At 46.2% G+C, this 14,864-nt stretch overlaps 1 long non-coding RNA gene across 1 annotated transcript; it reads right to left on the minus strand.

Moving 5' to 3' along the window:
* Positions 1 to 871: 871 nt before the first annotated feature.
* LOC146809974 (uncharacterized) lies at positions 872 to 1,916 on the minus strand. Its single transcript, XR_014965607.1, has 4 exons — positions 1,847 to 1,916; positions 1,633 to 1,720; positions 1,431 to 1,542; positions 872 to 1,099 (listed from the first exon to the last, which is right to left on the minus strand). It is a non-coding gene; the product is annotated as an uncharacterized LOC146809974 (long non-coding RNA).
* Between the last annotated feature and the right edge of the window lie 12,948 nt (positions 1,917 to 14,864).

Below are 14,864 nucleotides of genomic sequence, written 5' to 3' on the forward strand. Positions count from 1 at the left end.
GCGCATCCGCACGAGGTGATATGCCCCTCTGAGGTCCAGCTTTGTATATATGCCTGCAGCTCTCACCTGCTCCAACAGAACAGGAATCAACGGTAGCGGGTATCGATTTTTTAAAGTGATTGTATTCAATGCTCGGTAGTCTATACAACAACGTAGATCTCCATTGGCCTTCAGTATAAAAAAGAGAGGTGATGCAGCCGGAGAACTGGAGGGGCATATAAATCCCATTGCCAGGTGGGTGTCCAGATAACTGCGGAGGTATTCATTCTCGGGCAGCGTAAGAGTGTATAACCGCCCGCTGGGAATCACCGCTCCGGGGACTAGGTCGATCCTGCAATCATACTCCCTATGCGGCGGAAGCACCGCAGCTTGCGTATCGCTGAACATGCTGCGATACTGTTCGTAGCATGCAGGTAAATCCACTTTCTTTTCTGCGGCTGTAGTGATGTGATGCCACGCTGCTAAGGTTTCAGAGGGTCTCTGTGTAGGGTGGTGGCAATGGTCCTGACAGTAGAGAGAATTCAGGCGCAATGACTTAGTGGACCAATTTATGGTCGGTTCGTGTTTCTGTAGCCATGGGAGGCCCAGGATTACAAAATTGCAGTAAGTCAGCGCACAACAAGAAGGTAAAACATGAAAAAATATTTTTTTCTGCAAATTTCACAAATCTCAACTAAAGATTACATTTATGCGTGCAAACCGGAAAAGGCAGCCAACCTCTGTCATAATCTAAAGCAGCAGATGCAACAGCATCTGAATACCGGATGCACAGCTTAGGGAATTGAAGAAAACACTTGACTAGTTTTTGTCGTTCACCTAAATAACTTGTTTACATTAGAAAATTAATCATCACAAATGTAATCAAGCGAAATGCTCTTTTAATTATTGAACTGTCATATTCATGAAACTAATAATAGAAAACACTTCACATTTGTTTTAAACATAATCAATGGTAATCAAATCTATGAAAAACAATCAATACTCAATATTTCATTGCAACGATCACTTTTGCAAAAACAATTGGTGACGAAATCAGAGTTGATGTTGTAGTTAACGCCCAATGCATTTCGGGATTATTCGCAATCCCTTCTTCAGGGGCCTGTATCAGAAAAAATGAATGAAAACAAGAATACGCTATTTTTTTCAATACTCATAAACGTCATGTAAAACACAATGATCACATAATACATTCAATGACCTCAGAGTGGACAACCCTGTATGCACACTAATCCCAACAATTATCGATCAAAAGCACTCAATATCCATAGAAGAAACCATCACCAGTGATAGTGAATGAAATGAATAAATGAGGAAACACTGACTCTAATGAAAGAACCAGCCATGAAAACCAATCGTGAATATTCTAATGAATGTTACTGCCAGAGTAAATTCAGAAACACCGTGCTAGCACCTTGAAAGGTAACTCTTACTTAACAACACCAAGGCTTCTTGACTAAATGATCGTCTCTGCATGTGAGTATCGGAAACTCTCGCAACCAATCCTTAATGGTTCCTGAACTTGCTGGAAACGCAGTCCTCATGCTAAATAACAAGTGAAAATGTAGTGAAATAAAAATCTACCCATCTGTGAAAATTATAACCAGCATCTAGTAAAAGCATCGTATAGTTTACCGTGTCTTCAGAATCACTGTTATCCCAGAATCAGTTTAACAATGAACTGCTGAGAGCCAAGGTCGATCGAGTATTCTACAACCGGCACCTGTGAATACAACGTGCACTCTAAGTGGCTGAATTGCTGTTTGTACCTACACTAGTTACTTTCCCCTCGTTACTGTGTGTAACCTCAGTGGTTACTCCCAATAATGAAATCACTCTGTTATCTCACCTCTCTTAGAACCTGTTGGCTCGCATGTATAGCGTCTGAAGTGTCTGAACGCTGTGAAAATTCTACCCGATGTAATCGTGGTTAAAAAGGAGACACTCCCGCGCATATGACGTATTCCCGATTGAATGCCAGACAACATAGAAAGTGGACTAGCCTCTTCCTATGCTAGTGATGTTAACATAAAAAACGTACTGAACTCTATAATCTCCGTACCTGACAAATGAAAACTGCGAGCTTTGTTTGTATTCAATACTCGATATCCGTATAACAATGAATATGTTCAACTGTGCCCAAACTCGGCATGTATAATTCAAACATGATTTAAACCTTTTTTGCTCTAATTCGAAATATCTACTAAATTTATGCATACGTTAAAAAATGATTTGCACATCTTTTGACCTCCAGAATTAAACCTGAATTGTTACCTTTCCTGAAATGGAGAAACTCACAACTGTAGAATACCTACTTAATGGTGTCTCTGCTTGTGCTACTGGTGGGGAAAAGAAACATTCCCCAAACATGGATCATTTGAACCTTTTAGTATTGTGACTACAATGTTAAAAAATAGAAAAAATAGTGAACCACCCAGTGTAAAAAGTCAATGTTATCTATAATCTGGATTACCCCATACTGTGGAGCCTGGATGATGTTAAAAGAGAGCCATTCTTGGTGGTACCCTTGATACGTAACCACATACTCAGTCGTGCTGTACCTGATGGGTCCTGCATCGAGCTCCTTGCCATCCAACGCGTATACCGGTTCGGGATCGGGTTTGCCAACCAGGCGTAACCCTGGTCGGTTTGCTTCGTCCCGGTCCATAAAACAGCCCGTGGCTCCGGAATCCACCATGGCCTTGGTTTCTCTCTGCTCCTGATTGACACACAAACTTAAGGACACAAAAAAGTGATCAGCTTCAGATACGGTGAAGAAGTTTACTGAAGGGCTAGAACACGTGCTTGAGGCTTTCCCTTCTGGTTTCCGCAAGCATTGTGGTTTTCCGTCCCCTGTTCCGCCCTGGCTGCTGCTGCTTGACTGAAGCGAGGATGGTTGTACTTGGGTTTAACAGGGCAGTCACAAAGGAAGTGTTCTTTTTTGCCGCAATACAAACATAACCCTTGTTTGCGTCTGTGATCTCTCACTAAGCGTTAAGGAAGCTCTCACTGCCCCGATCTCCATAGGGTCTGCTTTTCCAGGGACTTTTTCTGGGGTAAACCCACGATCAGTTAGGGGTCTATCTCTTCGTCTGTGGTCCCCTTTTCTTTCTCTTAATCGATGGTCCAGACGCAAGGTGAGTTCGACTAACGTGGCACAGGTACGGGGTTGGGGATCGATTTGGGCGAGTACGTCTTTCAGCTCGTCGGTGAGACCTTGATAGAAGATAGCTGACTGTTTGGCTTCAGGCCAGTCAGTTTCTGCTACTAGCCTGCAAAAGTTGTTGAGGTAGCTAACCAGATCCGAGGAGCCTTGCCGCAACTCCAGAAGATCCCAGTCAGCGGAGAAGGTCTCTGCTCTCCGGTCGAATGTTTTCTCGAACTGAACCCTAAATTCCTCCTAATCGTACAGCAAGGGATCATCTCTAAGGACTATGGGAACTGCCCACTGTGCTGCTTCACCCCCAAGGTAAGAGATCGGGAAGGCTACCGAGCCTGATTGGACGTGAACATTTTGGGTTTACAGGTGAAGTGCAAAAGCACCTGGGTCATAAACACCTGTACCTTTTTTATGTCCCCATGAAACCGCTCAGGAGGGGCTAAAGGTATTTGTGATGGTACTACCACCGGTGTCGGGTGTGTGGCCCCTGCGTCAAACGGATTCCTCTGCATCCTGTCTAGCCTGTGCTGTAACGCAGCCGTTTCCTGACGTGAGGCCGCAAGCTCGGTTTGGACTAACACAAGAGCAGCCATCACGTCTTCTAGAGTAAAGATCTTGAATGGCTGATCCTGGAACGCGTGCATACTCCCAAAGATGGTAACATCGATGCACTTAGAAAGAGAAGAGAAGTGTTCTGGATTTTCACTCTCAAGACTTGTGATGATGGACTGAACGAATCTCTCCCCTGGGAAAATGCGATTCTCTGAGGCCCCGTTATTTTTCATCTGACTTGATTCCCTTTCTTTGTTGTGGACGTGTTGCCACTTTTTTCGTAATACTGTCTGACTACATATACATATATATTCTACTTTTGTACTAATTAGTCACCTGCTGCTTGATTAGATCTGATATTATTATATTCCTTTCTCTCTGCTATGTTTTTAAGATTGCTAAATCACCCCTATCTAAGATGGCAAGCCTGCTCTCATTATTTACTATTTTTGGCTCCTGGTTACTTTACCTTCCTTACCCGTTCTAAGATGGCGATGACTTTTCTATGCTCCATTAGGTAATTGTATTGTACTCTCTCGATTTGTTTTTTTAAACCCTCCGGTCACGTTACCAGTTCCGCATAGAATTAGAGCTTGTATTTCCCTTTTTTTATTTTCACTTCGAATTGCCCATCTTAAGATGGCGTCGACGTTTTGACGTTCTTACCCGTTTCCAGGTGAGACTTGTTTCCCTCTCCTCTTCAATTAACCCACTACTATTTAAATGGTGTTAAATCGAGATTTACGATTATTCAGAGGCAGCGAGCCTCCGCGTTTGTTGCAGGAGATTCCAGCTTATTCGAGCCTGTGCCGTTAGAAGAAGTAAGTACGTTGAGCAGCTTGCGGTCTTTGTTCGTAATTTATTACTCGGAAGGTAGACAGAGTATGTGGGTTCGTTTTCTACTTTTTACTTTATTTTCCTTTAAACGGTTGTATTTTTTGTATCTCTTTATGTTTTTATATTTGTTTCGGATTTAAATCGAGGGTTAAATAGTATTTGGGGCTATAGCTTATCAGACTACTGACTGATTACTTAGAAGGAGTATCTTTATTTCTTTAAGTTATTATGCTGTTATACACCTTGTAGAGGCTCTATTTACAGTTGTTCTTATGAGCACTATATATGCCTCCTCCTTATGAGCCTTCTGGTAATTCTCGAGCGGTTGTTATACACTTTGTAGAGGCTCTATTTTCAGTGGTTCTCTTGAGCACCATATATGCCTTCTCCTTATGAGCCTTCTGGTAATTCTCGAGCGGGTCAGTTTTAAACTACCTGGGGGCCTCGTATTTTTTCATCACGGCTCCTATTAAAGTAAAGCCATTATGTCTAGCCTCCTTGTGCTCGGTGGTTTCTTTTGAGTTATTCCTCATGTAAACTCTATGAGATTTTATAAAGAGCCTATTCTTCTTTTTTGTTATAGAATATGCCCATGGGTATGGAAGCCATATAATGACCGCTGGCCGTTTTATGATCCCCACAAAAGGGAGCGAGAGAAATTACCCTCTTAATGAAAATTAATCTCCATCTAGTAAGTGTACTTTAATTCTCTATAGTTTTCAGGACATGCATGACTCGTTCAAATGAGTTCCACTGGCAGTTTAAAATAAGAGCACAGGTGCTTATTTTTTTAGATATATTGTAGACTTGATACAGTTGTTACCACAGTGATCATAGCTAAACCGCACTAAGCTATTTGAGCGCTCATGTTAAATTCTTATGTTACTATTGGGGTTTTTACCCTAAGTGTAGTCAGGACCAAATTTCTGAACCTACAGATAATTGACATTATACTCTCTCCCTGCAGCTATTTTAGATGCACTTTGGATTTAGTTTGGTGAAATTCGATCAGAGACCTGGAATTAACGGCATTGTCCCTTTTTGTACATGAGTGTACATTACCTTTGGATGATTTTTGTCTTCCTGCTGTTAATACTACACTGAGATTGATCCTGATTCTTTGGGATCACATTTTATCCGAAGTCGCCTTTTGACTCTACAAGTGTGTATTTTCTAGAATTTTTATACTTACTCATGGGAGCACTTAATTGGTTCTTTTTCCTCTTTTTCACTTATGGACTTCTGTGTCTTAAGATACCTTTTTATTGGTTTTCTCTGTCATTAGTATATCCTGGTGAAGTTTTCCAGATATCTCTCCCTCCATTTCAGCACTTTTTAAGTTCTTCTTATTGTGTTTTAACTCATTATTATGTGATAAAAATGTAATTTAGCTATCACTATTCCCACAGATGAGACTGACGAGGCATAAAAGAAAATCTATTCAAATGAATGTTTGATTGTCTTGATTTAGCCTATCATATCAAATTATATTGAGTCTTCACCGGTTGGATATGCCATCAGCGCCCTGAGGAAGGAAGACTCCGAAACACGCGTCGGCGCATTTGTGTTCTTCTTATGTTTTTCTGTATTGTTTTTGTAATTGTATTCCCTGTTTTGTATGATTTCACTGAACTGTTCACTTTTGTGTACATAACACTAATTGTTTGAGTCTTGATGTTATGTTGTGTCTTTCAATAATTGTATTGCTTCGTCGCTCTTAGTTTGATGAGCTAGTTGGCCTGTTATGTTTCTGAATAGAAAAATGAAATGATCTATCTAAAAAGAAAAAATTGATACATAACTCTATATATTTTTATAATAAAACACAAAAAAAGAATGTTATAGTAGACTTTTTGTATTCTGTGGGATAGATTGACTATTTCTCTTACAGGGGTTTTGTGTGTTTGTTTGAATTGTACGTTCCCTGGGACTCCGCCTGTGAGAAGTTGGCCTGATGTATGATGTCACTAGTTCTAGTGTACACCTTATATCAGTCCAAATACCCTTATGGTGATTGGTTGTAAAGTCAACCTTATAGACCAGCTATCCTAGTGGTAGCATGGACAAGAGCAGTCTTAGGCTAAACTCTGAATGGCATGTGAAGCCAGCTGTGATACCATATATAATCCCTTGAATACCAAATGAAAGGACACCACAACAGATATATATATAAAATAAAGTGTATTTATTCTAGACAAACCCTCAGCACTCTTTATGAGATTAGAGGTAAGTACAACACAGTCTTATTTATGCATACATTAAGTCACACAGGTAAGTAATACAGTTAGGCCCTAGGGGCCACGCAAACCATATACTAAGTAAGTGGTATAAGGACCACTGTCACGGAAATAGAATAGGCCTAGGCCTAGGGAATCGCTGGGGCTACACTACACTAGCGTTAGTTAGGAAGTGGGAGGCCCACGGGATTCGTGTGCAGAGTGGAAACACTCACGCGTAATGCGTAAAAGTCACTAGCAATAGTACAGTTTAGAAAACGATAGATTTAGGACACTTCCGGAGTAGCTAGGAAGTAGAGACTGGAAAACTAGACACTAGGATAGTCACTATCCTGATGAGCACCGGAGTACCCAAGTTACCTAGCCCACAGGCTGCGGGTGCATAGGGGTGAAGATGCGTCGGTTTCGTCGTCGACTCCTATGGATGCCTGAAGAAAGATGCTGACAGGCAGTCAGTGAAGAGTGTCCGGTGGATCCCAAGGCTGGGATCAAGAAGAAAGGAAACCTGCAAGCAGAAGGGACAGAGTCAAGGTCACTAGCCAGTGACCACGTGGAACCAGGAAGGAACCAGGCGATGTCGTGAAGATTGCAGGTGAAGGTGAAGCTTGTCGCTGCAGCCAGGAGGACCAGGAAGCGTCGAGGACGACCAGGACCAGGAGGCGAGCTGTCCCACGAAGGCTCTTGCTGTCGGCGGCGTCGAAGTTGGACTAGGACTCACCAAGCCTTGGCAAGCGGAACCCACGAAGAACGGAGGACTTGCTTCTGGTTCAGACCAGGAAGGTCTGGGGTGCTTCTTTGCAGAGAAGCGGGAGCCAGTCTGGAGGAGCCAAACCAGTGCAGAAGATTTCAGGGTGCGTCGTCACAAAGGCCACTAGCCCGCGGGCAAGCAACCGGACAGACGCGGCAAGCAGGAAAATGCTGAAGGGCCCCACGCAAGACTCGTGGAGTGTGGGGGGCTGATCTTCGGTGCAGATGGTGCTTGGGGTTGGGGCTTCTCAATCCCCGGTGCACAACATCGAGGGTACCTCAGAAGCTGCGCTTTAAGTTACTAGCCACTTTTTCCAGGTAGCCGGTCCCACGTCGCTCGTCGCCTCCACGGATCTCAGCTCTGCTGTAGATGTGGATCAGGGTCGGAGAAGTCTGGAAGTCAAGGCTCTGGTCAGGCTCTGCAGTCGGTTCCTCGTAGAACGTGGGCAAAGCAAAGGGTAGTCTCTTGATGGTGCCTGTTTGCACAGGGTAGCCACTCCTTGGCTACAAGGGAGATTCTTCAGTCTTCTTCTTTCGTCGAATGTCGAAGGTCCAGAGTTTCTGTTCAGTTTTGCAGGTTCAGGATAATCTAAAGTCTTGAGGCCCAACTCCCACTCTTATACTAATCTGGGGGGCTGGGATACCTGCTAGGTCACGCCTTATGGGTGGGACCTGGGAGGGGGTGGTTACACCCACTTCCCTTTGTCCAGTTTCGCGCCAGAGCTGGGGCTGGAGTGCCCCAGCGCCGGTTTGAACTGGACTATGCAAGGAACACCTTGTGTGCCCCAGGCATGTCTCATTCCTTTCAGCCCACCCTGCCCCAATACACTAAAGGCTGTCTGGGGAGGTGCTAGCACCTCCCCAAGCAGGAAACCTATTGTCCAAGCCTCCCTTGCCAGGATCACTCCCAGCAGCAGGGGGTCAGACTCGTGTCTGTGGCAGCAGCATCCATTTTGTGATGCTGAGGCTTTGGTTAGAGTTAAACAGCAAAGTAGGATTTTAACATGTCTCTCCCTCTAGAAGGGAGGAATAATATCCTCATCACCAGAAATGGTATGGGGGTATTATTCCAAAGTGTTAGACACCTTACACGACATGTTTTGATAAAGCCAAACCATAGTTACCATAACCGTTTAAGATTATAAGGCACTTTAAGAGTATATGGTAGGCTATATCATAGAACAGCTATAAGGACATGGTTCCGAAAGCTGCAGACAGGCTCAGCTCATGCTAGAGCACCATCTCACATGTTACCAAGCACTCGCACTCTGCCTCCAGGATTGTTAAGGCCTGCCATAGGAGTGACTGATAGGTACACATGTGTCTATATATAAGGGTAGATATAGGCATACTATATCTAAGCAAGGGGTGATTACACGACCTTGCCCCAGCTGAGTGATCAGCCAGTTGTGTCTGATTGGAAGGCCAGACCAGGGGTGGCATAATACATGCTGCAGCCCCTGGGAGGCCTAGGGTACACCTATGCCCTGGGTACCTAGGGTACACTGTACAGGGTCTAATAAGGTGATCCTTACCAATTGGTTATGTACCTAGGGTACATGGAGTCCATTTTAAAGAGAGAGCAGACAGCCTGAGACCCTGAATGGCAGGATCTCAGGCCAACTAAGTCGAAAAACCAGCTAGACACTAGGCAAAAAGTTGGGGGTAACCATAGTCAGATATCCACCTTCCTACACAACCCCCCCCCCAAACGAAAGGAGATAAGGCTGGCCTTGACAAGGTAAGCCTCTATTGCCTAAGTGGCCATATAAGGAAGAACCAGCACTGGCATGGTTACCCCCTGTCTCATGGTCCACTAAGCAATCCCTCATCCTAAAGGTATCATAGGGTCTCCACCATAGGGAATCTCTACCTTGGGTGTGTCTTTGCAAAGTAAAAGGCTGGTGTTGAGATGGAGTACTGAAGTGAGTGTCCTCAAAGTGAGGCCTCAGCTTCCTCCAATCATCCTCCACCATGGATGCCTTTCTTTCTTTCACTGAGTTGCACTGTGCTCTCAGGGTCAGCCTCTGGCTACCTAAAGCTGGAGGCTGGGTCCCTTTTGTGGGCTTACTGGAGGGACAGGTCAGGTTTGGGGCCCTAAGGTCCCATGTTTGCCTGTGCCCAACAGAATCCCTCTGGGGGAGGTCCCTAACTACCTGTAAAGGGGATCCCTCAGGAATGTTTTTACCCATCACCTGGCTAGGGCTACTAGCCAGGCAATCCTCATTCTTTTGATGAGGGGGTTCTTGTGGACAGGGGCCCTCTTGGGGTCCACTGGCCTCCCTGACCTCTGCAGCCCTGGGCTGACTGAGGCAGGGTAGAGAGAGGCAGGCTACCTGCACCAGACTGGGTCCCACCTTGGAAGGGGCCACTGACATCAGAGGCTCTGCCAGGCCAGGCCTGGCTACCTCTGGGGCAGTTCCTTCACAAGGAGTGAGGTCAGATCCCTGAGGAGGCTGACCTTTTCCTAATGTCTGGGGAGAGGGAGACTTTTCTTCCTCCCCACTACTCTCTGTTTGTGTGGAGTGATCCATAGTTTCAGGCTTCACTACACCTATGTCAGTCTGAGTATGGGCTGAGACCATTACAGCCTTGCCAACCTTTTCAGGGAGGCACTCAGTTTGGGTTTGAGCTGTGACTGTCACAGCTCTGCCAATCTCTACAGGGAAGTCTGTCTTTGCCTGGGCTGTGGCTACCACTGCCCTTCCAACCTTTTCAGGGAGGAAATCTACTTGGACAGGGGTTGTGGCTGGCACAAGCCCACTACCCTTTTTTGAAAGGCCTACCATTTTAGAATGGGTGTCTTGTTCAACTTCAGCCCAAGCTGAGAGTTCTAAGTCATTCCCCAGTAAGCAGTCCACAGGCAAGGTTGGAGACACTGCCACCCTTTTAGGGCCAGTGACACCTCCCCAGCTGAGACATACCTCTGCCATGGGATGACTATTCTGTTTGCCATCAATGTAAGTTACCTGGTATGAGAAACCAGGCAAAAGCTGCTCAGAGGGAACTAGCCTATGGGCCACCATAGTGATGCTAGCTCCAGTGTCTCTGCAGGCCTCAGCTTTTCTACCATTGATGTAGGGCTCCTGTCTGTACCTACCCAAAGTGTTGGGACAGGCAGTGAAGTTGGCAAACCCCATGCCACCATCACAGACAAGAGTAGCTGCTGTAGGGGAATTGGCTAAGCCAGGATCCCCCTGTGTTCCCCAAGAAAACCCAACCAAATTTTGGGGGGCACTCCCACCACCTGGGGGATTACTGCTGACAGTAATAGGTGGTGTGACAGGAGTAGTTGGAGGAACAGTTTTGTTTTTAGCCCTTGGGCAACTGCTGTCAGTTTTCCAATGCCCAGGAGTTTTACACTCATGGCAGTAAGGCTTTTTAACTGTGGTAGAGGAGGGAGCTTGGGACCCACCACCCTGTGTGGAGTTTTGGGGCCCTGAGGAAGATTTCTCTTTTGTTTTATCCCCACCCTTCTCTTGAGGCTTGGTGGTATCTTTCTTTTGGTCACCACCCTGATTTTTAGGCCTAATCCTGGTCCTGACCCATTTATCTGCCCTCTTTCCCAATTCTTGGGGAGAGGTCAAATCTGAGTCTACCAGGTGTTGATGGAGAAGCTGGTTCTGACAATTACTAAGGATCTGCTCCCTCATAATCAAGTTGTACAATCCTGTATAGTCCTGCACCTTGCTGCCAGTTAACCAACCTTCCAAAGCCTTAGTGGCACAATCCACAAAATCAGACCAGTCCTGTGTCTGTGTCTTCTGGGTGTCTCTGAACAACAACCTATATTGCTCAGTGGTTAAGCCAAACCCATCTATCAGAGCACTCTTCAGGACTTTGTAATTGTTAGCATCCTCATCACTGACTGTGAGGAGCTTGTCTCTACCTTTGTCAGAAAAGGAGAGCCACAAGATAGCTGCCCACTGACTCTGGGGTACCTGCTGTACTTTGCAGGCCCTCTCCAAAGCAGTCATCCACTTGTGGATGTCATCCCCATTCTGATATGGGGGCACTATCTTGCTTAGGTTTCTATGGTCATAAGACCTATCCCTATCTCTAGGAATGTTGCTGCCACCAGTGGGTTCTGACCCACACAATTTTTGCTCTCTAGCCAGAGCAAGCTTCTCCTTGGCAAGGGCAAGTTCTTCCCTCTGAATCCTCAGATTAGCTTCCCTCATTCTGGCTTCATGCTCCTTTCTCTCAGGGGAAGTCATTCCCCTGTGAGAGGAAGCATTAGAGATGCTAGAGACATGGGAGTGGATGGATTCCCTTGAAGGGGATCTGTCCCTCCTGCTTCTCTGTGTAAGCCTACTTGGGGGTCTGTATGGGGGGACCCCATGCAAACTCCCATGTAAGCTTAGGTTAGCCTGGCTAAGTCTTCCTACTTGGCCCTGGCTGTCTACCTCTTCATCTGAAGTCCCATCTGACTCCTCTGTGGTGGGTAGACCCTTATCTACAGCTATGGCACCATACTTGGCAGCTCTTTCAGCATCATAGGCCTCCAGAAGCTCCACTAGCTGTCTAAGGGTAGGGTTGGAACCCTGTTTTAATCTCCTGGAGGTACACAGTTGTCTCATCTCCTGGAGAGTGAATGCATCATATCTAGAGGGAACCTGTCTAGGATTCTCCTCTCCTGAGGGAGCATCAGTGTGATCTCCATTCAGGGACATGATTCTAGTGAGGGTGTGGTGTGTGCACCTACCTACACTAGTTGTATCTACTAAACCTCTCTAGTAGTTGTAGTCAGGGTGTGTTACTCCCTTCAACCTCCAACTACTAAGTCTAGTAGGACTTAAGTATTATAATCTATGTTATATGTACCTAGACAATATCTGTGTGATCTTTCAATTTAGTATCTCAAGATTACAATGGTATTACAACAGCAAGCTCAGATCCCAACCGCTGCTCACCAATGTGAGAAGTAGGCCTGATGTATGATGTCACTAGTTCTAGTGTACACCTTATATCAGTCCAAATACCCTTATGGTGATTGGTTGTAAAGTCTACCTTATAGACCAGCTATCCTAGTGGTAGCATGGACAAGAGCAGTCTTAGGCTAAACTCTGAATGGCATGTGAAGCCAGCTGTGATACCATATATAATCCCTTGAATACCAAATGAAAGGACACCACAACAGATATATATATATACAATAAAGTGTATTTATTCTAGACAAACCCTCAGCACTCTTTATGAGATTAGAGGTAAGTACAACACAGTCTTATTTATGCATACATTAAGTCACACAGGTAAGTAATACAGTTAGGCCCTAGGGGCCACGCAAACCATATACTAAGTAAGTGGTATAAGGACCACTGTCACGGAAATAGAATAGGCCTAGGCCTAGGGAATCGCTGGGGCTACACTACACTAGCGTTAGTTAGGAAGTGGGAGGCCCACGGGATTCGTGTGCAGAGTGGAAACACTCACGCGTAATGCGTAAAAGTCACTAGCAATAGTACAGTTTAGAAAACGATAGATTTAGGACACTTCCGGAGTAGCTAGGAAGTCGAGACTGGAAAACTAGACACTAGGATAGTCACTATCCTGATGAGCACCGGAGTACCCAAGTTACCTAGCCCACAGGCTGCGGGTGCATAGGGGTGAAGATGCGTCGGTTTCGTCGTCGACTCCTATGGATGCCTGAAGAAAGATGCTGACAGGCAGTCAGTGAAGAGTGTCCGGTGGATCCCAAGGCTGGGATCAAGAAGAAAGGAAACCTGCAAGCAGAAGGGACAGAGTCAAGGTCACTAGCCAGTGACCACGTGGAACCAGGAAGGAACCAGGCGATGTCGTGAAGATTGCAGGTGAAGGTGAAGCTTGTCGCTGCAGCCAGGAGGACCAGGAAGCGTCGAGGACGACCAGGACCAGGAGGCGAGCTGTCCCACGAAGGCTCTTGCTGTCGGCGGCGTCGAAGTTGGACTAGGACTCACCAAGCCTTGGCAAGCAGAACCCACGAAGAACGGAGGACTTGCTTCTGGTTCAGACCAGGAAGGTCTGGGGTGCTTCTTCTTTGCAGAGAAGCGGGAGCCAGTCTGGAGGAGCCAAACCAGCGCAGAAGATTTCAGGGTGCGTCGTCACAAAGGCCACTAGCCCGCGGGCAAGCAACCGGACAGACGCGGCAAGCAGGAAAATGCTGAAGGGCCCCACGCAAGACTCGTGGAGTGTGGGGGGCTGATCTTCGGTGCAGATGGTGCTTGGGGTTGGGGCTTTTCAATCCCCGGTGCACAACTTCGAGGGTACCTCAGAAGCTGCGCTTTAAGTTACTAGCCACTTTTTCCAGGTAGACGGTCCCACGTCGCTCGTCGCCTCCACGGATCTCAGCTCTGCTGTAGATGTGGATCAGGGTCGGAGAAGTCTGGAAGTCAAGGCTCTGGTCAGGCTCTGCAGTCGGTTCCTCGTAGAACGTGGGCAAAGCAAAGGGTAGTCTCTTGATGGTGCCTGTTTGCACAGGGTAGCCACTCCTTGGCTACAAGGGAGATTCTTCAGTCTTCTTCTTTCGTCGAATGTCGAAGGTCCAGAGTTTCTGTTCAGTTTTGCAGGTTCAGGATAATCTAAAGTCTTGAGGCCCAACTCCCACTCTTATACTAATCTGGGGGGCTGGGATACCTGCTAGGTCACGCCTTATGGGTGGGACGTGGGAGGGGGTGGTTACACCCACTTCCCTTTGTCCAGTTTCGCGTCAGAGCTGGGGCTGGAGTGCCCCAGCGCCGGTTTGAACTGGACTATGCAAGGAACACCTTGTGTGCCCCAGGCATGTCTCATTCCTTTCAGCCCACCCTGCCCCAATACACTAAAGGCTGTCTGGGGAGGTGCTAGCACCTCCCCAAGCAGGAAACCTATTGTCCAAGCCTCCCTTGCCAGGATCACTCCCAGCAGCAGGGGGTCAGACTCGTGTCTGTGGCAGCAGCATCCATTTTGTGATGCTGAGGCTTTGGTTAGAGTTAAACAGCAAAGTAGGATTTTAACATGTCTCTCCCTCTAGAAGGGAGGAATAATGTCCTCATCACCAGAAATGGTATGGGGGTATTATTCCAAAGTGTTAGACACCTTACACGACATGTTTTGATAAAGCCAAACCATACTTACCATAACCGTTTAAGATTATAAGGCACTTTAAGAGTATATGGTAGGCTATATCATAGAACAGCTATAAGGACATGGTTCCGAAAGCTGCAGACAGGCTCAGCTCATGCTAGAGCACCATCCCACATGTTACCAAGCACTCTGCCTCCAGGATTGTTAAGGCCTGCCATAGGAGTGACTGATAGGTACACATGTGTCTATATATAAGGGTAGATATAGGCATACTATATCTAAGCAAGGGGTGA

Source organism: Triturus cristatus, chromosome 7 (assembly GCF_964204655.1).
Source record: "Triturus cristatus chromosome 7, aTriCri1.1, whole genome shotgun sequence".
NCBI lineage: Eukaryota > Metazoa > Chordata > Amphibia > Caudata > Salamandridae > Triturus > Triturus cristatus.